A 23,840-nucleotide genomic window follows, 5' to 3' on the forward strand; every position below is an offset into this window, starting at 1 on the left:
GCCCGTAGATCTGTCCAGGCTGGCCATGCCTACAAGTCCCTGGCGGGAGGGCCGCGCGCCTGTGTTCTTCCCTCGCCTCAGCGGGCGGGCCCGGTTCACTCTTCAGTCCCCGTCGGACCCCACCGCGGGGCCGCTATGCCTGCCCTCGCAGGGACCGTCTCGAACCCAGCGAGGCCTCCCTCGATCTTCCTCCGGAGCCTCTTCTCTCTCACTTGCGATGGGGACCCGTCCCCTTCGCGGATCTCTAGGCCAGCGCGGGGCTCCGCGGGCTTAGCAGGAGGCGGCCGCCATCTTGGTCTCAGATTACGCCGTTGTTCGCAAGCCGCGTTTGGGTCTTTTAGGGCCGCGATTTCCTTGTGTGAGAAGTCCAAGGGCCTCCTGCAGGCTTCCACCACTCCTTCGATGTTTCTGCGGGCTCAGGTGTAGCTTAAGTGTCCCGTAAAGCAGCTTATCGATGTCCTTCGAGCGGAGCTCACCGGAGACGCGTCCACTCTACATGGCGGTTAGCCACGCCCCCGAGCTCCAAGTATCCTTATGTCTGGACTGCACTGCTTGCAACAGGTGGAGGGACGACTGTAACACCTTGCCAGTCAGCTAGAACCAACGTGCAAGAAAACGAGTCTCCCCACAATTGTGCGCTCAGTGCCTGTGTTTATCTAGGATTAGTTACACTTAGGATTGTGTGTTGTCAAACTCTTTTTATTTTCAATGGTCAGAAATATTGCATCTTATCCTGTGTAACAAAGGCGTTTAAGTATGTGACGTGTGTGTGTCATTCTTAACATGTTACATACAATGGGTGTGCAAATCCAACATTAACCTTTGGTGCACATGCTTTTGTGTTTCGCCAATCAAATGGCGTTCTCTAGGCTCATGTTCTGACAATCTTCTGCTAAATACAGCAATATTCTTATTGGAATGTCGTTGTGTTAGTTCCTGTTACTTATCCTATGCTGTATTCGAACCATTCCTTCATAAGTACAGCATATTTATCATACTGGTATCAAACATTAACGGTCAGTAAACATTAGTACTTCATTAATACATTGTTTCAAAATGTTTCCATCTGTGGAAGAGAGCGGAGAGAAGAAATTAACGTTGTACATGTGACATTGTATTTGATTCTGGTTTACATGGGTAAACTCTATTGGTTACCTTACAATATATTGGTGGTTACCATATTTGTGCCTCGGTTTGTTGTGCATATTTCCATGGTACTGATGATTGGTGTGCAATGGGGCTTCCAATGGGGTTTGGACGTGGTTACTGGGTGTGGATGATGTGAGGAGCTGGGCGATATTCTTGTGAGCGGATTAATATCTGGTTGTTTGTGCGAGATGTGGCTGGGCTCAAAAAGTCCTTTGGTGAAATGACAGTGGGTCCCTGTCCATGGTTTGATAATACATTGATTGTTTGGGGTTACCTGTATTGCATTTGAGTAATACTAAATAACTGGCAGTGATGCCAGTCAACTGTATATTTACTGACTCTCTTTGTTACAGAGGATTACTGGCATCAATATCTGTGAACATAAAGTAAGGCATCCTTCATGCGACGGAATCGCAGCAGATTAATTGTGCATCAAACTAATTAGTTCACTGTTTTCATGAATTATCACTGCCGTTAGCCTCCTGAATTTTTATCTCTGTGCGGGCGGAAGTGCCCTCTGTTATTTTCTTACTGCAGGTAAATTTGAGTATACCAGATGCTTTGTGAGTCTGGGACACACATCCAAATTATACCAAAGGACTATGTGAGATAACCTTGCAGGAGAGTGTACCAGGTGTTATGTGAGTCACAGAATCTGAAGCAATATACACGCCTCAGGATTTTGAATTGCATTTGAGGTATTTTGAAAAGAGAATACCAAGAAAGATTCATGCCCTTACAATTTCTAACTGCATTGATGTGGAAAAGACATGGGGAAGGGAGTCATTTTTGCTGGAGTGTTGCAACACTAAGAGCAAGTGGTTATCCTTTTGGGCTACAAAGAACTTGATTTTCCTTTGCTGGAGAGAAACTTGAGGTAGGGAGAAGTTCCCTGGAACTGTGAACATTATCCAGTTGGAATGTTTTTTGGATTTACATCTTTTTTTTAACTTGAACATTGGTGCACTTTTCAAGCCAAGACAATACCCTTAACACCTTAGAGTTACTTTTAGAATGAGAGAGCCAGGATATGATTTCTGACACAGGACACTTTTGCTTTGGACTTCTTGACACAGGGTAGGCCCTTAGTTTGTGGTTGAGGTAGGGTAATACCTCCCAGACTAGGCACAGTGAGGCATTCTCTAACTCCTTTATTATTTAAATACAAGTTTATAGCAATCACCATGAGTCCTCTGTGTCCATGTCTCATTCCTGGTTCCTCACACCTGGTTCAATGACACTTGCACGGAGGGCAAGGGATTACTTCTTGAAACTCTTAAATCCCCCCTGAGGTCCAAAAGAGAAATCATTCAGTCTAGAGCCCATTATCATACAACTTTGGATGGGTGAAAAATTGAGCTTGAAGAGGCAGCTTGCGATGGTCTACTGGAGGTGGTCTCTTCGATTAACTCCATGAAATTTTGGGATTGCGTGGTGGCAAGACAACCCTATAAATGGTTGGAAAGTGGCCAGGAATCATACGTAGATGCTAGCGCATGGGTTAACCATTGTTCCACTCTGTACCGGAGCCCCAAGTAGGTGTGTGAAGAGTGTGTTATTAGCTTGAGCTTCACCCTTAAGGAGGCGGCCACTGCCATTGGTCAGCAAGTTCACAATTGTGCTCCAGGTCAGGATGCCATCTTGACTGACCTTTATCAAGATCTTATTGATTTTTGAGCACCATTGTTAACGATTTTTTAAATGCCATTCTTAAATCTGATTTGTTTCCTGCTTTCATGGAATCACACTATTATATTCCCCATTTTTAAAAAGGGGGCTTGTGCCAGTCTGATATCTTATTGGCCCATTTCACTGCTGGGTACCTCCTTTAAAATGTTCAGCAGAGTTCATTTGGGTCGGCTCAAGGCATGGATTACCACCAATTCTATCCTCTCGTCCATACCACTGGGGTTTCAACCAGGGGTGTGTACAATTGACCAGGTCAACAATTTGTACCAGATTGTTGCACATTCTGTTTTTCTCAAAGGAGAGCCTATCTTCCTTGCCTTCATGGACCCGAGAACGGCCTTTGGTAAAGTTAATAGGGCGAAGTTGTGGGGCGTGCTCAGGTCCATGAATTGACCAATGGAGATTCTGTATATGTTACAGGCTATTCAAAGGGGAAGCAGGCATGTGTTTGCTATGGGACAGCTGGCCAATGCACAGAATGTTTCAATGTGAACTTGGGGGTTTGGCAGGGTTGTGTTTTGGCCCAGTAATTTTTACTCTGTATATAAACGAGCTGCATGAGGCCCAGGTGGATAATCCTAAAAATGGGTGGAAGCGCATTTCCAATTTTGACCAGTGCATACAACACAATACTTATGGCTCGTACTCTAATAGCATTGTAAAAACGGATTCAGGTTTACACTAACTTTCTGAACAACCTGGACCTTAAGATTAACACTTCCAGGTCTGCTGTGATGGCCTGTGTGAGAGGCAGAAAGGTAGTCAAGATTAACCTGATGTTATGAAATGGGACTGCAATCCCAAGGGTTCAGGAATTTTATTATTTGGAGGTTTGATTGTCTTCCTCAGTAACAGGTTCAACCCACAATCAGAAGCAAACAATTGATTCAGTTACAAACACCAGCACTTTTTTCTTTTTACACTTTGCTATCTGTTTCACTTGAAAATCTCTACAGGACTCTGGTCAGTGGTAATATTAGAGACCAGCGTGAGTCATTAGAACTCCAAGTTAATGAAAATCGATCTTTATCTGCCATTAGCTCAGCCCAAAACTTTACAACCTTGCGTTGTTTGGAGCTACAAAAGAATAGACAGATGGCTGATTACAAGAGCAACATTCAGCTGTCTGATGCTGAAGGCAAATACATCTAGTTGGCATGGCCTCACTGTCTCCTAAGTATTGCCCTTTGTATAGGGACCATGTTGAAGACATTTTGCATTTGGTGATGTTTTGCCTGCCTTATCAACATATTAGACAAGTCACAATTCTTCCTTTTCTCAGGCATTTTAACTTAACTCAATATCGGCCAGCTCTATTTTATCTGCTCACGTCTGATTCTCTGTACGCAACCTGGGCTTTTAACAATTTTTTCAGGAAGGCTATATTTGCTAGGAAATCTGCAATCGGTAATCAATTGTAAAATGAATGTTTGCTTTTGTCTTGATGTTTACTTGTTTTTACATTTTATTGTAATTGTTAGTTAATGTGTTTTATAGTTTTACATTATGGATATTTTATTGTAATTATCATGTAATCTGGATGTTGTACGTTTTGCTTCTGTGTTTGTTTAATGGATAATAATTTGAATAAGCATCATGAACTGAACTAAAAAGTGTACATCCTTGTAATCTCTGTGTTGTGAAACCTGATAATTAAATTACATATTCATATGGATTACATGAAGCTCTTGAATTACTACAGTTTTTTATAATCTGCAAGATGTCTTCAACCTCAAAATTCAATTTGCACACCAAAGGGGACTCGCACATGAATTCCAGTGTGACAGCAGATGGAGCACATAACTGAAAATAATGCGCAATCCAGGTTGCTTCCAATATGGGATTTTCCTGGAAAATCTCTTGCCTCTCTTTTTTCAACCCTGCTAATGCCCCAAAAATCCTATCAAATTTAGTCGGTAGGGCAGTTAACATTAACTCTGCATCTTTTTGTTCTAGATTACATCTCAAAGTCTGGATTTTATTCTTATAATTCTGACAAATTTCATGCAGGGTTTCCATTTTAAGTAAATCCGAGAGACCACTCTTTTTAACACACGAGATCTGGCTTCCCATCATTTTTTTGTAAACCATTGAAGCTATGAGGTCTCTGAGTTAAAGAAAAGGCCTAATAAGTGCATGGTTTTGAATAATACTTTTAAGAAATGTGGTAAAGGGGAAGAGAGAATAGGTCACTTAAGCTCAACAGAGGTTGAGTCAAACGTTTCACTAATTATTAAATATAGACATCGGAAAAGGGTGCAGCCTAATAGTTCTTACTCGATTATCTTCTTCAATATGTGTAACTACCTTTGCTTTCATGATCTTGTACATATTCACCACATAGGCCTTAAGCATATTATGGTCGCTCAGATCGGAAGGCATTAAATCAAAATATGTACGCATTTTAAGCATCCTTTCTGATGAGTAAATATAATACATTTTCAATGATTGGGAGGTTCTGTGCCAGATCTTCTCTCCCCCAATATCCCATTTCTTACCTAAATTTTAGACAGACTTCAGGAGGGGCATGGGAGCGGATGCAAATGGTCTTGTTATCAATGGCCTCATAGAACGGGCAGACCCAAGCGAGCGGACCCATTGTACGTTGCATGTGTTGATCTGTTCATGGCCTTTGATAGGGTGGACATAGATCGATTGTGGCCAAACTTAGAAGCTGGAAATTTTCCAGAGTTTCTGTTGTCCATCTTGGTACACATTCATATAGGCACCAAGTTCAGAGTTAGATTGGACAAGTACAGGACTGTCTCTGGCGAAATTCCAACACCACGGGATCTGAGGCAGGGGTGTGTTTTAGCCCCTGTCTCTTTGACTTTTATATTTGAGATCTGGCTACATTCTTGAAAACTGTTTCTTTTGTTTCTCTGAAAATTGGTAAAGAAAATTGCTCATGGCTATTTTATGCTGACGATGTTCTTCTTATGAATAGAACACAAGTGGGCTTGCAACGACTTTTACATTGTTTTAATGATTATGCCACCAGGAACAAACTAACAGTGAATTTGTCTAAAACTAATATTTTATGTTTAATTAAACAGGTTTGAGGCATCCCAGATGTACCTGGATGTTAGGTGGTAACATTCTTTCCATCACACAAGCTATCAAATATCTGGGTTATATATTGTTGAGAGCAATCCACAGAGTCATCTTGCATAACAGGCTAATGGCGAGAGGAGCACAATTTGGAGTACGAATGCGCTGTGTTGCCCAGAAATGTTGTTGTTTTACACTTACTCCTTTAGTTTCCTTTTATAATCTTAAAGCACTCTCGGTGGTTCCATGTGTTAGTATCCCTGCAAAAATATCGCCATACAAAAATATCACCATATTTTTGCGGCAATATTAAGGTATGGAACCTGCGGGGGACACCCCCACAACCCCCATATTATTTTAAAGGGAACGTGGCACCCCCTCAACCCTTGCTCCCAAAAACCCCAAATATTATCCCCACTAAAAATATCACCTATGGCCGTTCCCAATGACCATATATACAGCAATGTTTTTGGTGGGGATAATATTACCTGATACCCTCCAGGCTCTACTCTCTGGTCTGCCGATCAATTCATTTTCAGAAGCATTTGATTATAATAAGTTAGAGGTGAAGAGTAAGGAGGAAGGCATTATCGTTGCCTAATTGCATACCTATTGTTTTTAAAAGGTATGAACTTGGCTTATTGTCTAAGTGTCATATAACTATTGCACTGTATAGGAAACTAATATTAGCTACTTCTGACACTTAAATGATGTGAGGCATTGATTACAGAGAACATAACATTATATCTATTGATAAACAATCCAATAGTTGCAAAAAAAGAAATGTTATGATGCCGATAGGTGTGCTACATGTGATAAGAGGCAATCCTAGAAGCTGTTCAGTGACTTGTATATGGAAAATAAACATAGAGACACCCTTCCTGGTTCTCTTTCCCAATGCCCTGAAGGGCGCTTCATGAGGACAATTTTGAGAATAAGGTTAATAAACCTTATTCAAACAAGTGAAATTGTATTTATTAGAAGGAAGACCCCATATAAATTATGTAGTTTCTGTAAAAATGTGGTTGAGTATTTGAAACATTTATTACACAGCCCACGGTAGTGGCTGTGTAGTTATGGTTAAGTTGCTAATCCCATAGGAAGAGGACTTTTTGGGCGGCTTATAACTTCACTTCCCCTGGACGAATCCTCACCAAACTTTGCAAAAAAGTATACGGCCCACTGCAAATTTTGGTGAGGTTTGTTCCAGGGGGGGGGCAAAGTTATAGGCGGGTCCCAAAATATTTTTTTCCCCATAGACATAATAGGAAAAAACTTTGCGCATGCCTACAGCTCAAACCACTGGACAGATTTCCACCAAATTGCGGCAGGAGCGGCGGCTTAGTCCCGAAAGCGTACTTTTGTTAATTTGGTGTAAATCCTTGAAGTAGTTTTTTTTTTTTAAATGGCCAAAACATAAGGAAAAACAATTAGTGATATCTATGTTCGCTCCGCGGACACACTTCCCTGTTCACCCCATGGACAGGACACCGATTGGCTAAAAGATGCACCATATCCGTGGACACGCGATGTGCGTCAAACTGTTTCAATATGCACACCATCTTGGATAGTGCCAACAGCACGGTGGCAACAGAGGCAAAATGCAATTTTGGGGAGTGTGTTGGTGTGCAGAAGTGCTTGGGGAGGGTTGTGGAGTAAGAGATGGGTCAAATGCTATATTTGTTTAGGTGGCAGGTGTCCCTGATGTGTTCGCCATGTCCGCGGACTCTGCGGCTGTCCGCAGACATAATAAATGCAGTAGTGGCTATTTTACTTTAGTATGATGTTGGTTTTGGGTTGTTAGTAGAGGATTGATTGTAATTAATATCCCCCATAAGCAGCCCACATACCGCAGTCAAAATATTTGGTAGCATAGGTGTGTTATGCTGCGGTGGATGTGGCCAGGGCCTAGAGTCATACCATGTACGTCCAGTTTACCTGTGGAGCAAATTTCAATTATTGGTTGCATTTCTTTTTTCAACATTGTTTCATTGAATTTTGAACAGCTTGCAAGAATTGGCATCAAGGACATACAATTGACATTTTTGTGTGCTAATTGTTCCATGACATCATTAGCACATGATTTAAGGCCATAGAGTGCATGGATGTGCCTGGTGTTTAATATTGCTTGTGCTTCTTGAGATAGTACACCAACTCTAATACTTTTTAAAATGTTGGCGTATGTGAGGTCTGCAGACTGGCACACGTTTTCTTTTAATTCCCTGTATTGGAAATGTTGCCAAAGGTTGACATTTCCTATGCTGCCAAGAGTTTTACGGTACAGTTTGTGCCCTAAGGTTTTGAAAATAGGTTCAGCTTTCACTGGTGTCAATTGAAGATCTCCGAAAATAATAATGTGTTGTCCTCCAAAGAGCTGTTCGTAGTCTGTTTTGAGGTCCTCTTGTAATCTGAGGTGAATCAAAGCTAAAATTATGTTGGAGACCACACTTACCTCATCTATTAGCAGCATTTTAATTTGTTTGAAAACTCTGCTTAGTTCCATTGCAGCTTCTGTGGAAAATGTGTAATAATCTAATTTGTTTTGGTGTCTGGAAGGAGTAGTAATTGGTGTAAAGTGACACCACCTATGTTGTAGGCAACTAAACCTGTGGGGGCAGTTACAACAGCTGACAGTTTGTTGTTTGTCAATTGTTGGAGGAACTTGCTGATGATTTTGATTAAGAATGCTTTGCCTGAACCTGCTTCACCACTCACGTATAGCAGTATAGGTGTGTAGTCTTAGCAGGTACAGTTTATATGTTCATGTTCCACACCATGTTCAATTTGTTTTGTTATTTCTTGGAAACGGCTATGCTGCTCATTGTTCAGTTGTGATGTCAGTACAGCGTAGTCTTCTGTAGCTTGTTCATACTGACACATGGTGTTTTCTACTTCTATCATGGCTTATGTGCCTCATTTACTATCAGTGGCTGTCTAAGTGGTTCTTGGCTTCTTGTTTCAGAAGGTTGACTACTGTCAGGAGTGTCCACTTGTAGGTGGAGCCTGGAGTTCTTCTTTGTGTTGCTGTTCATTGTGCAACATTGTTTCGTACTGTGTAAAGTTGACATCTGTTATAGTGCTTTCATTTGCTTTGAAAGTGTCTTCATAGGAGTCATACGTATCCAGTAACTCTTCTTCTTTTCTCCATGGTTTAAAAAGTTGTAGCAGGCAGTGTCAGTTTGGCCCCTCAGCTTTTCTGCCTGTTGCCGGGCCGAAATCATCCCCATGGAGTGGAAGAAAAAAATAGAAAAAAAATAATCATTTTTTTCTTCAAAAAGCCTTTCATCCTTCTTAGGTCCATAAATGAATACCAGCACAGGTTGGGTGCCATTGTATGCATATTTGTTCTATTAAAAATAACTTAAGCGTAAATGCTATACAATAACATAATAACATTTGGCCTTGGACGTCTGTTTGGAGTCCCAGTAATTTAGTGTACTTGGGAACAATACTATTTGATGCCACTTCCTGTTTGGTCAAGGGGTGAAAGGACATTTTCATTGGTTTCCAGGATGTCACTTTGGGATGGGGTCAAATGATATCACTTCCGGTGATGTCATCAGAGGTTAAGGGTCATGAGGCGAAGGGTCAGCCACTCTTTTGAGGCGAGGGGTGGGCCACTTTTTTTGGGCGACCGGGCCTATTTCTTGTCCCAGTCCGACCCTGGTAGCAGGGACATGTAATACAGTTCTTTATGTTGAGGAGTTTTTAATGGCAATTTGATATGGCTAATTAAGCTGCGTTTGCTAAGTTTTGCTAAGCTACCTTCACAATTTACCACTCTGTATCTACCTTTCTTTTCATCTGGTTTAACATTATTTTTGTATGTGAAGTTTTGGGCTACATGGTAGAGACACATGGGGGGTCATGCCGAGGTTGGAGGTAAGGGAAAAACGATGCCGGTAAAGGATTACCGGCATCGCTTACCGCTCCGGGCTATTCCAACCTAAGACCCTGCTATTGGCGGCACCGTTAATAACGGTGCCTCTAATAGTGGCATGAGCGTGGCAGGCGGCCAACATACAGGCAATACCGGCATGCCGCTAATGGGAGGAAATCATAAGTCAGGCGGACAAGCAAATACCAGCATCATAAAGGCGCTAATAGGGGATACCGTCATGCCTGTAACACCGGCATCTCAAACCAACTTTAAAATGATATGTGCAGTGGTCCCAACTGCCACAAATGCACACTATCAGCACAGGTGGAGGAAATGGAGTCTGGGCCAGAACAAAAGGAGCACACCCACACACCACACCCCTTCCCACACCAAGATGATTCCAATAGTAGTAGCAATACTGGAACTGGAGGACATGCTTGCATTGCAACACCAGAAACAACAACAACAGCAACAGCAGGCACCACAGAGGAGACGCAGGAGGAGAAGGAGTGTGAGACAGGCCCTGCATGCCACACCAGTGCAGCCAACAGTACCACGCAGGCAGCCCCCAATCTCTTGCATCAGAGCCAGTCCTTTCAACCTAACCCCGGAGCAGATCCACACCCTGTACCGTATGGACCGGGACACCATCACCACCATCGTGGACATGATAGACAACGACATTGTCAGCCTCATTGAAATACGCACCGCCATCCCCCCTCTACTGAAGGTGGCGTTGGTGCTCCACTTCCTTGCCACAGGCACCTACCAGCACACAGTGGGGCACATGCATGGCATATCACAACCCTTATTTTCTCGCATTCTGAACTAAGTGCTGGATGCCCTTCTCAAGCACACAAGGGACTACACGGACTCCCCAGGAAATTCTTGATACCAAAGTCGGCTTCCATGCACATGCAGGCATGCCAAATTGTATAGGTGCCCTCGACTACACCCACGTGTAGGTGGTGGTCCCGAATGCCGTGGAGGTGGTGTACCGCAACCACAAGCAATACCACTCCATCAATGTGCAGATGGTATGTGACGCCAGCAAGATCATAACACATTGTTGTGCCCGATATCCCGGATCAACGCATGACTCTATGTTCCTGCAAAACTCCACGCTACCATGTTACATGGAGCGACATGCCGGACAACGTGTCTGGCTGCTTGGTAAGTTGCATGACAGGCATATGACACTGATTTGGTGGGAGAGATGCACACACCACCATGGTGTCAATGTTCATATGACAGCATGATGTGCACATCACTAAACACTGGTCCCCAAAATATCCCTAACAGAACATGACATCAGATCCCATAGGACAGAAGTAAGGTCGACACCTATCACAACATGACAAACAGTAAACCCCCCCACATCCCACTAAATGTACACCACTCATCAGCGGACCTCACTTGCCATAACACCATCCAGCAACATGCAGTGAATATGCACTATGTTGCGGTCTCTAGCAAATCACCACACAGGACAAGCATCCATGGGAGTGCATTGAACCAAACCACAAAGGGAATCAACTGTCTGTCACAGGGCCACCACAACCACAGGAATGCAGCATGTCACCATGGCAAAAATCAGCGCTGAATGCCTAACATTGCAGAGCCTACTGCCAACGCTTCCAGTCAGCAATTCCTACAGAAGACAACACATGTTGGGGTGAGTCCCATGCCTCGCTGACATGGTCTAAGCCTGTGCAGGTCGAAGAGAGGGACGGCATGAGTGATGGTTTGATTGGCATCATGCATACATTTGTATAATTGTTCATGTACACAATAGAGGGTAATAGGCAGATGAGTTTGGATGATCACGTTGCTTGCTACATGGGTGGGTAATGCAGGCATACGTCAGGGTCACTCATGTTGGGGCAGATGTATGGTATGTGTCATGCATATTTCTTTGGGCCTGCATGCAGTGTGACTTATGCCATTAACATTTTAGTGTGGTTTGTGTGAGGTATGGCATTGCCTTGCTGCAGGCATCTGCATGTGTCTGTGCTGCGTACGACAACTATGCTGGCAATGTGTGTGCATTGGGCCACGGCTTGCTTCTTTAGAGAGACATATTGGTGGACTATCATCAGACTCTGCATTATAGTACTCACCTCCGTCTGCAGATGACGTGGCCCAATTAAGCTGCGTTTGCTAAGTTTTGCTAAGCTACCTTCACAATTTACCACTCTGTATCTACCTTTCTTTTCATCTGGTTTAACATTATTTTTGTATGTGAAGTTTTGGGCTACATGGTAGAGACACATGGGGGGTCATGCCGAGGTTGGAGGTAAGGGAAAAACGATGCCGGTAAAGGATTACCGGCATCGCTTACCGCTCCGGGCTATTCCAACCTAAGACCCTGCTATTGGCGGCACCGTTAATAACGGTGCCTCTAATAGTGGCATGAGCGTGGCAGGCGGCCAACATACAGGCAATACCGGCATGCCGCTAATGGGAGGAAATCATAAGTCAGGCGGACAAGCAAATACCAGCATCATAAAGGCGCTAATAGGGGATACCGTCATGCCTGTAACACCGGCATCTCAAACCAACTTTAAAATGATATGTGCAGTGGTCCCAACTGCCACAAATGCACACTATCAGCACATGTGGAGGAAATGGAGTCTGGGCCAGAACAAAAGGAGCACACCCACACACCACACCCCTTCCCACACCAAGATGATTCCAATAGTAGTAGCAATACTGGAACTGGAGGACATGCTTGCATTGCAACACCAGAAACAACAACAACAGCAACAGCAGGCACCACAGAGGAGACGCAGGAGGAGAAGGAGTGTGAGACAGGCCCTGCATGCCACACCAGTGCAGCCAACAGTACCACGCAGGCAGCCCCCAATCTCTTGCATCAGAGCCAGTCCTTTCAACCTAACCCCGGAGCAGATCCACACCCTGTACCGTATGGACCGGGACACCATCACCACCATCGTGGACATGATAGACAACGACATTGTCAGCCTCATTGAAATACGCACCGCCATCCCCCCTCTACTGAAGGTGGCGTTGGTGCTCCACTTCCTTGCCACAGGCACCTACCAGCACACAGTGGGGCACATGCATGGCATATCACAACCCTTATTTTCTCGCATTCTGAACTAAGTGCTGGATGCCCTTCTCAAGCACACAAGGGACTACACGGACTCCCCAGGAAATTCTTGATACCAAAGTCGGCTTCCATGCACATGCAGGCATGCCAAATTGTATAGGTGCCCTCGACTACACCCACGTGTAGGTGGTGGTCCCGAATGCCATGGAGGTGGTGTACCGCAACCACAAGCAATACCACTCCATCAATGTGCAGATGGTATGTGACGCCAGCAAGATCATAACACATTGTTGTGCCCGATATCCCGGATCAACGCATGACTCTATGTTCCTGCAAAACTCCACGCTACCATGTTACATGAAGCGACATGCCGGACAACGTGTCTGGCTGCTTGGTAAGTTGCATGACAGGCATATGACACTGATTTGGTGGGAGAGATGCACACACCACCATGGTGTCAATGTTCATATGACAGCATGATGTGCACATCACTAAACACTGGTCCCCAAAATATCCCTAACAGAACATGACATCAGATCCCATAGGACAGAAGTAAGGTCGACACCTATCACAACATGACAAACAGTAAACCCCCCCACATCCCACTAAATGTACACCACTCATCAGCGGACCTCACTTGCCATAACACCATCCAGCAACATGCAGTGAATATGCACTATGTTGCGGTCTCTAGCAAATCACCACACAGGACAAGCATCCATGGGAGTGCATTGAACCAAACCACAAAGGGAATCAACTGTCTGTCACAGGGCCACCACAACCACAGGAATGCAGCATGTCACCATGGCAAAAATCAGCGCTGAATGCCTAACATTGCAGAGCCTACTGCCAACGCTTCCAGTCAGCAATTCCTACAGAAGACAACACATCACAAATTAGACACGAACACAACTGTATGCGTACACGATGCACGTGCAACAAGACGGCAGTGCACACCATGTATCATCTTGAAGATGCAACCCACACCATTAGTCCATGGGACAGGCCACAATGAGGGTGTGCATACAACCAGGGACATGTGCATGTGACTAATGATAATCTGCAGGCATGTGTGACTACTGCAGCTGTCCATCATGATTCAACTGACATGTACCTTTTGTTGCCTCCTATGCAGGTGACAGTGGCTATCCCTTGAAGCCGTGGCTCCTCACCCCTGTCCGAAACCCAGAGAACAGGCACAAGGAGGACTACTATCATTCCCACACCCATACTCGTGTGGTCATTGAGCAGGCATTTGGCCTGTTGAAGACACGATTTTGCTGCCTTAGCCGGTCGGGTGGGGCACTCCTCTACAGGCATGAGAAGGTGGCCAAGATCATCATGGCATGTGTAATTCTGAACAATATGTGTATCCGATGGAACGTGCCCCTGCCCCCTGACATTGAACTGCTACCACCTGGTGATGATGAAGGGGGTGAAGAAGATGTGGCTGCACATCATTGCGGTGCTGATGCACAGTAGGGACATGCTGTGCCTCAGTCAGTGATAGCACAATATTTCTGACACACATGGCTGCAGAGGGTGACATGACAGTTTGACAGAGGGCACTGGGTGTGGGAGTACATGTACACTATGCACTGTATATGAATAAATGACACATGCACAATGATGAATGTCCACTCACCCCCTCTGCCTCCCCCAAAACTCCCCAACACACCCTCACCCCCTCTCGCTCCCCCCAAAACTCCCCAACACACCCTCACCCCACTCCCTCCAAAACTCCCCCACACATATCCAAATAAGTGTCCATTGCTTTCATCAGGCTTGCTGGTCTACATCCTGCCACTCCCTGCACCTGGTGGCGGCATGTCTGGGTGGCACGGGGTGCACGCCGACCGGCGCAGTCGGCTGGTCTGTGTTGAGCTGGAGGACGATGGTGTGGCCGCCTGCACCATCTGGGGTGCTGGATGTTCAACTTCCATAGGATCAGCGATGCGGCTGAGGACCTGCCGCAGGGCAGATACCTCCTCGCAAAGACTACTTGTATTTTCTGCAAAGATCTTGCCCAGAGAAGCGGTGTTATCGGAAATTATCTCGCCCAGAGAGGTGGTGTTTTCACACCACTCCTGCCGTGCTTGGGCATTGTCATTCACAAATTGATGCATAAGGGCAGTCATCTCCTCATGCTGCTGCGGCCCCACCGGGACACCTGTGGAGGTGGAGGGTGCTTGGGTGTCATGTTCAACTTCTATGGGCTCCACTATGGGACTCATGGCCCCTTGGTTATACTCCCCCCAGACTGCTACAGGGTGGTGGCGTGGTCAGACTCTAAAGATGTGATCTGGGGGGATGGTGCTGGACTTGGTGTGCGGGACAGTTCGGAGGAGTCGTCCTCCACAGTCACCCACACCTCTTACTGTGCCTCCTCCTCATCCAGGGGAGCTATGGCTGCTACCTCCCCACCTGAACTGGACTCTGCTGAGTGTGGAGCTTCAGCTGTGTCCTGTGGCAGTGTGACAGGGGTTGCAGCTTCCGTTTCGATGGCCCTTGGGGGCACCAGTGCCATGGCATCTGGAGGTGGTTTCCTTGGTGGTGCATGGTGGGCCTTGTGTTGGGTCTTTGAGGTTGAAGGCCTGTTGGCCTCATCCCAGGCCCTCTTCCAGGGTGTGGTTGTCTGTTGGGGTGAGTCCCATGCCTCGCTGACATGGTCTAAGCCTGTGCAGGTCGAAGAGAGGGACGGCATGAGTGATGGTTTGATTGGCATCATGCATACATTTGTATAATTGTTCATGTACACAATAGAGGGTAATAGGCAGATGAGTTTGGATGATCACGTTGCTTGCTACATGGGTGGGTAATGCAGGCATACGTCAGGGTCACTCATGTTGGGGCAGATGTATGGTATGTGTCATGCATATTTCTTTGGGCCTGCATGCAGTGTGACTTATGCCATTAACATTTTAGTGTGGTTTGTGTGAGGTATGGCATTGCCTTGCTGCAGGCATCTGCATGTGTCTGTGCTGCGTACGACAACTATGCTGGCAATGTGTGTGCATTGGGCCACGGCTTGCTTCTTTAGAGAGACATATTGGTGGACTATCATCAGACTCTGCATTATAGTACTCACCTCCGTCTGCAGATGACGTGGCCCAACACTCCATGCCTCCCACGCCTTCAATGGCCTCCTTGCCGATCAGGCTTGCGCATATGTTCTCCCACCGGGACAGCTTTATGGGAGAGCTTGCTCCTCCACCAGTTTACATGGCCTGGTTCCTGTTGGCTGAGAGTATGTTGCGGACTCGCAGGCGCAAGTCATCCCACCTCTTCCTGCAGTCCTTGGTTGTGCGGGGGGGTGTTGCCAACTGGGCTTACATTTTGTGCCACTAGTGCCCTGATCTCCTTCTTTCTGATTATGGCCTCCCTCTTGAGGCTCTGGGCAAACATGACATCTGCATGGTCTTCCAGGGTCTCTGCGAGCATGATTAATTCATCTTCATTAAAGCACTCCTTGCGCTGGCGGGAGGCTCCCTTTTTTAACAGCCTTGGGCATTGTGGTGGTGCTGTGGATAGGATTTCACACAACTATAGGTCCTGGATGATGAGGATGGCAATGGATTGTGTTTGTAAAGATGGCGCTGTGCTCTTTCCCGTTCCTGTGCAATGACGCTACTTCTGGTTCCGCTTATTTACGGTCACCGTTATTAGCAGTCACCGCTAATAGTGGTCACTGCTAATAGCGCTGACCGCTAATACCGACTTGCTTCATGCCGGTAGTACAATCTGCGCTTTACTTGATGGTGCTAAGGCCCTTTTTGGGGACTTTAGCGACATGCCGGTAATGTTGTTACCGGCATGGTGCAAAGCTCGTGCCCACGAGGTCGTAATAGCCCTCTATTAGCGGTCTCTGACCTACATGGACACAGTATTTACTCCATGCCGGAAAGGGCAGTTACTTACCTCCAAACTTGGAATTACCCCCATGGTTTCCAAAGTGGTACTCCTGTTTGAGTAGTATGTGTCCAGTAAATTGTTTTTCAAAATGTCTTGGCTATTGGGATCATTTTTGGCTATTGTTTCATGTCCTCATATGATTTGAGAACACTTTTTCTAGATTTAGCAGGACCAAGCCTTAGCCATACTATAGTGTCAAATTGTCCATACAAGGCAGTACCGGTTAAACAGTCTGCAGCTTCATAGCAGCCACATTCTCTATGAGAGAGCATTTTTATGCCTAACATGTACAATTTCTGTGATAGTGTTTTGTCAGATGATATGTCATCCCAGAGGTCCTGAAGCTCTGTTTTTATGCTTTGGTTAAGTAGGCTGTGACATATTGAGCAACTGCAGTGGAATTGTCTGCAATGTACTGCACATCTATGTTTGCATTTCATAGGAGGGCAATGATTGCATTATAATCATTGATGTATTTTGATTCTTCTGTTCTTTTTATGTAATATGTGTTCTTAGGTGATGTACCTTTGACACTATGTCTAACTGAAGACATGAAGTAGTTTACTTGACCTGTTGCTGAAACTGGTCTAGGGAAACCAAAGCAGCATTTGGTGTAGTATTTCCCTTTTTTAAATATTTGCAACAACAATATGTCACACATTTGTGTCTTTGAAATTGTAAACTGTGTGCATGAAGGTCCCTATGTGTTGTTTGTGAAGGGATTTCACAAGTCACATATTTTTGGATGAACTGCAAAACAGTGGCATCACTGTCCTGACCAAATTTAAGAGCATCTTTAATCCATAAAAGCATGTGGATGTGTGGTGCTCCTCTGGCTTGGTATTCTTTTCTCCAAAAGAAGTGTTGACCTTCTCCGAGGGGAGGAACAGTTTATTACAAATAAAGTGTAGCATAGTAATGTAGCGATGAAGAAAATATCTTGATACATTTACAGGATCTAGAGAGCAGAGTTCTCCTGGTGTTTTTATATCTATATTTGTTTTATTTATGTTTGCTATGCGTAGCAAATCTTGTAAATCTTCCCATGCATATTCTGCACAACTTATTGTAACAAACCAAGTGGGTGGGCCAAGGTTTCTTATAATACAGCGTACATCTCTGTGACGCCGGAAATAGTATTCTTTTGTACCATGCATGTTTGCTAAAAGAGTTGTGATGCTTGACTGTAAAACCTCACCTTTTTCTTGCACTTTTTGTAATAATTACATAGCTGACATATTTTGAAAATGGGTACCTGATTTTAATAGGTGTGCAACTACGTAGCATAGAGTTGCTAGTTCACTTTCAAAGAGAAGGTGGAATGTGTATTCCACATTTTATCTGAATCTGGGGTCGTCAGAATACAGTCATAGAGAGCGATATTCTGATGTTGTAATCTGTGTTGGTCTATCATAGTACCTTCCTCCTTTTCCAGTAGGAAAGAGTAAAAGAAAGGCCCGTGCTTCTATACATTTTTCCATATGCTGATTGGAGATCCTTTGGCTTATCGCATTTGGTATGTTTCCAGTGCATCATCTATAGTGTCTTTAGAGTGTAAAGGATGAATTGTGTAATGGTCTAAAATATTGGATTCTGTAGCAGGATTAAGAAGTTCAAATTTACCAGTTTCTGGTGACTCTTGAATTATTTCAATGGTTTCTCTCAGGTTTTCTTCAATATTAATGTATTTGTAGTATTCATTGTTGTTTTTTAGATATTGCATGACTTGTCTAAATTTATGTAAGTCCACAAGTTGTTGCCAATTTGTTTTGTCTTTTGTAGGTACGCCATTTGCTAAGACAATTACAGATTGATCTATTGCCCATTGTACCTCTAGCGTGTGTACATTTTCTTTGAGATCTAATGGTTAATAAACTACTTTGGCACAAATGCCTATGACTAATTCAGAGGGTGGTAATTTTGCTGTTTTTGTTTGGAGGCGTATTATTGCTTGAAATGGGTGCACTGTATGAATTATGGTGCACTCATATACATTTAGTTGTTGCAGGGGTTTTGGTAGTGGGAATAATTCCAAGTTATTTGTGAAAGCACGTGAAGGTATTTGGTTGTTGTCAAGTTTTGCAGTGCAATAATTGCAAAGTATTAAGGGGTCAGTAATGTCATATTTGTTTTCTGCTATAAGGTAGAGAGCTAATTGGAACCATTTGAAATCATCATTGTCCTCTATTTTGTACATGCTGTCTATAGTTTTTGTGGTACTTTTATAAGAAGCCCTGCGGAAACACACACACACATGGTTTGGTACTTCAGCGGAGATACTTCTAAACTTTAGTATTTCTTTTTTGTATGTGTTTAATAGAAGGTTGCTATTTGTTTAGTAGTTGCTAGTTTGTTGTACATCTATTGTATTTTGTAAGTGGCTGTCAATTCCAATTTTTTTTCTCTGGATATGGTCTATTCCTTCGAGTAGTTGTTTGGCTGTACCATGTAGAAGATTGTTATTTAAATTGGCTGGTGCTAAATCAGGACTTTTAGCATAGAAGAGTTTTTGGATCAGATTTCTTATAGTTGAATGATGTGTTGATATCATTTTGATATGATGGAAGGTTCTTTTGCAAATAGGTCCTGAAATGCAGGCTAATGAATGTCCTTGTAGTCCTGTGTATTATCGCACTGGACAGGCATCCATATTTTGTAGTAGTTTCCTTTTCATTTTGTTTTTGCTTTTTATATACTGATTGAGGAACTGACATAAAGATTTGAAAGATTTGTTGGCAATGTTACACATTGATGTGCATGTCCATGTGTAGACTGGAAGTTTTGGTTGAGTAGAATGGGGAGGTGGCTGAAACACGTGTATGGGGTTGCTGTTGGTACTCTTGTTCAGAGAGGAATTGCCATAGCATTTCGCTGCTGGACTGCCCATGTGGGCTGGACAAAGACTGATATGCAAATGGATATTTCCCATCTGTGAAAGGTACAGTGAGCAAAAAATATGTGCTGCAAACTCTCACCTCAGAACAGGTTATCATGCCATGTTCTCTCTGGAGAGGAGCGCCTGCTACATTTTGTGAAATATGTGTAAAGAACTTGGGGTTGGTCTCCCTAAATTACCTGGGGGCAACCAAACGTGGTCTCCCTGCTCAATGTTCTCAGAGAGGCACAGCTTCACCTCACTGATGAGGCCCAACAAGGCTGAAACATGTGTATGGGGTTGCTGTCGGTACTCTCGTTCAGAGAGGAATTGCCATAGCATTTCGGTGCTGGACTGCCCATGTGGGCGGGACAAAGACTGATATGCAAATGGATATTTCCCATCTGTGAAAGGTACAGTGAGCAAAAGCCATGTGCTGCAAACTCTCACCTCAGAACAGGTTATCAACCATGCTCTCTCTGAGGAGTAGTGCCTGCTACCTTTTGTGAAATACGTGTAAAGAACTTGGGGTTGGTCACCCTAAGTTACCTGGGGGCAACCAGACATGGTCTCCCTGCTCACTGTACTCAGAGAGGCACAGCTTCACCTCACTGATGAGGCCCAACAAGGCTGAAACATGTGTATGTGGTTGCTGTCGGTACTCTTGTTCAGAGAGGAATTGCCATAGCATTTCGGTGCTGGACTGCCATGTGGGCGGGACAAAGACTGATATGCAAATGATTATTTCCCATCTGTGAAAGGTACAGTGAGCAAAAGGCATGTGCTGCAAACTCTCCCCTCAGAACAGGTTATCATGCCATGTTCTCTCTGGAGAGGAGTGCATGCTACCTTTTGTGAAATATGTGTAAAGAACTTGGGGTTGGTCACCCTAAGTTACCTGGGGGCAACCAGAGGTGGTCTCCCTGCTCACTGTACTCAGAGAGGCACATCTTCACCTCACTGATGAGGCCCAGCAAGGCTGAAACATGTGTATGGGGTTGCTGTCGGTACTCTTGCTCAGAGAGGAATTGCCGTAGCATTTTGGTGCTGGACTGCCCATGTGGGCGGGACAAAGACTGATATGCAAATGGATATTTCCCATCTGTGAAAGGTACAGTGAGCAAAAGGCATGTGCTGCAAACTCTCACCTCAGAACAGGTTATCATGCCATGTTCTCTCTGGAGAGGAGCGCCTGCTACCTTTTGTGAAATATGTGTAAAGAACTTGGGGTTGGTCAACGTAAGTTACCTGGGGGCAACCAGACATGGTCTCCCTGGTCACTGTACTCAAAGAGGCACAGCTTCACCTCACTGATGAGGCCCAACAAGGCTGAGACACGTGTATGGGGTTGCTATCGGTACTCTTTTTCAGAGAGAAATTGCCATAGAATTTCGGTGCTGGACTGCCCATGTGGGCGGGACAAAGTCTATTATGCAAATTCATATTTCCCATCTGTGAAAGGTACAGTGAGCAAAAGCCATGTGCTGCAAACTCTCACCTCAGAACAGGTTATCATGCCATGTTCTCTCTGGAGAGGAGTGCCTGCTACCTTTTGTGAAATACGTGTAAAGAACTTGGGGTTGGTCACACTAAGTTACCTGGGAGCAACCAGACATGGTCTCCCTGCTCACTGTACTCAGAAAGGCACAGCTTCACCTCACTGATGAGGCCCAACAAGGCTGAAACATGTGTATGGGGTTGCTGTCGGTACTCTTGTTCAGAGAGGAATTGCCATAGTATTTCGGTGCTGGACTGCCCATGTGGGCGGGACAAAGACTGATATGCAAATGGTTATTTCCCGTCTGTGAAAGGTACAGTGAGCAAAAGGCATGTGCTGCAAACTCTCACCTCAGAACAGGTTATGATGCCATGTTCTCTCTGGAGAGGAGCGCCTGCTACCTTTTGTGAAATATGTGTAAAGAGGTTTTTGCGGTTGGTCACCCTATGTTACCTGGGGGCAACCAAACGTGGTCTCCCTGCTCACTGTACTCAGAGAGGCACAGCTTCACCTCACTGATGAGGCCCAACAAGGCTGAAACACGTGTATGGGGTTGCTGTCGGTACTCTTGTTCAGAGAGGAATTGCCATAGCATTTTGGTGCTGGACTGCCCATGTGGGCGGGACAAAGACTGATATGCAAATGGATATTTCCCATCTGTGAAAGGTACAGTGAGCAAAAGGCATGTGCTGCAAACTCTCACCTCAGAACAGGTTATCATGCCATGTTCTCTCTGGAGAGGAGCGCCTGCTACCTTTTGTGAAATATGTGTAAAGAGCTTGGGGTTGGTCAACCTAAGTTACCTGGGGGCAACCAAACGTGGTCTCCCTGCTCACTGTACTCAGAGAGGCACAGCTTCACCTCACTGATGAGGCCCAACAAGGCTGAAACACGTGTATGGGGTTGCTGTCGGTAATCTTGTTCAGAGAGGAATTGCCAAACCTTTTCGGTGCTGGACTGCCTATGTGGGCGGGACAAAGACTGTTATGCAAATGGTTATTTCCCGTCTGTGAAAGGTACAGTGAGCAAAAGGCATGTGCTGCAAACTCTCACCTCAGAACAGGTTATGATGCCATGTTCTCTCTGGAGAGGAGCGCCTGCTACCTTTTGTGAAATATGTGTAAAGAGGTTTTTGCGGTTGGTCACCCTATGTTACCTGGGGGCAACCAAACGTGGTCTCCTTGCTCACTGTACTCAGAGAGGCACAGCTTCACCTCACTGATGAGGCCCAACAAGGCTGAAACACGTGTATGGGGTTGCTGTCGGTACTCTTGTTCAGAGAGGAATTGCCGTAGCATTTTGGTGCTGGACTGCCCATGTGGGCGGGACAAAGACTGATATGCAAATGGATATTTCCCATCTGTGAAAGGTACAGTGAGCAAAAGGCATGTGCTGCAAACTCTCACCTCAGAACAGGTTATCATGCCATGTTCTCTCTGGAGAGGAGCGCCTGCTACCTTTTGTGAAATATGTGTAAAGAACTTGGGGTTGGTCAACCTAAGTTACCTGGGGCAACCAAACGTGGTCTCCCTGCTCACTGTACTCAGAGAGGCACAGCTTCACCTCACTGATGAGGCCCAACAAGGCTGAAACACGTGTATGGGGTTGCTGTCGGTGCTCTTGTTCAGAGAGGAATTGCCAAACCTTTTCGGTGCTGGACTGCCTATGTGGGCGGGACAAAGACTGATATGCAAATGGTTATTTCCCATCTGTGAAAGGTACAGTGAGCAAAAGGCATGTGCTGCAAACTGTCACATCAGAACAGGTTATGATGCCATGTTCTCTCTGGAGAGGAGCGCCTGCTACTTTTTGTGAAATATGTGTAAAGAGGTTTTTGCGGTTGGTCACCCTATGTTACCTGGGGCAACCAAACGTGGTCTCCCTGCTCACTGTACTCGGAGAGGCACAGCTTCACCTCACTGATGAGGCCCAACAAGGCTGAAACACGTGTATGGGGTTGCTGTTGGTACTCTTTTTCAGAGAGGAATTGCCATAGCATTTTGGTGCTGGACTGCCCATGTGGGCCGGACAAAGACTGATATGCAAATGGTTATTTCCCATCTGTGAAAGGTACAGTGAGCAAAAGGCATGTGCTGCAAACTCTCACCTCACAACAGGTTATCATGCCATGTTCTCTCTGGAGAGGAGCGCCTGATACCTTTTGTGAAATATGTGTAAAGAACTTGAGGTTGGTCAGTTACATGGGGGCAACCAGACGTGGTCTCCCTGCTCACTGTACTCAGAGAGGCACTGCTTCACCTCTCTGATGAGGCCCAACAAGGCTGAAACATGTGTATGGGATTGCTGTTGGTACTCTTTTTCAGAGAGGAATTGCCATAGCATTTTGGTGCTGGACTGCCCATGTGGGCGGGACAAAGACTGATATGCAAATGGATATTTCCCATATGTGAAAGGTACAGTGAGCAAAAGGCATGTGCTGCAAACTCTTACCTCAGAACAGGTTATCATGCCATGTTCTCTCTGGAGAGGAGTGCCTGCTACCTTTTGTGAAATATGTGTAAAGAACTTGGGGTTGGTCACCCTAAATTATCTGGGGGCAACCACACATGGTCTCCCTGCTCACTGTACTCAAAGAGGCACAGCTTCACCTCACTGAGGCGGCCCAACAAGGCTGAAACACGTGTATGGGGTTGCTGTCCGTACTTTTGTTCAGAGAGGAATTGCCATAGCATTTTGGTGCTGGACTGTCCGT

Source organism: Ambystoma mexicanum, chromosome 5p (assembly GCF_040938575.1).
Source record: "Ambystoma mexicanum isolate Mex_15411 chromosome 5p, UKY_AmexF1_1, whole genome shotgun sequence".
In the NCBI taxonomy this organism is placed as follows: Eukaryota; Metazoa; Chordata; class Amphibia; order Caudata; family Ambystomatidae; genus Ambystoma; species Ambystoma mexicanum.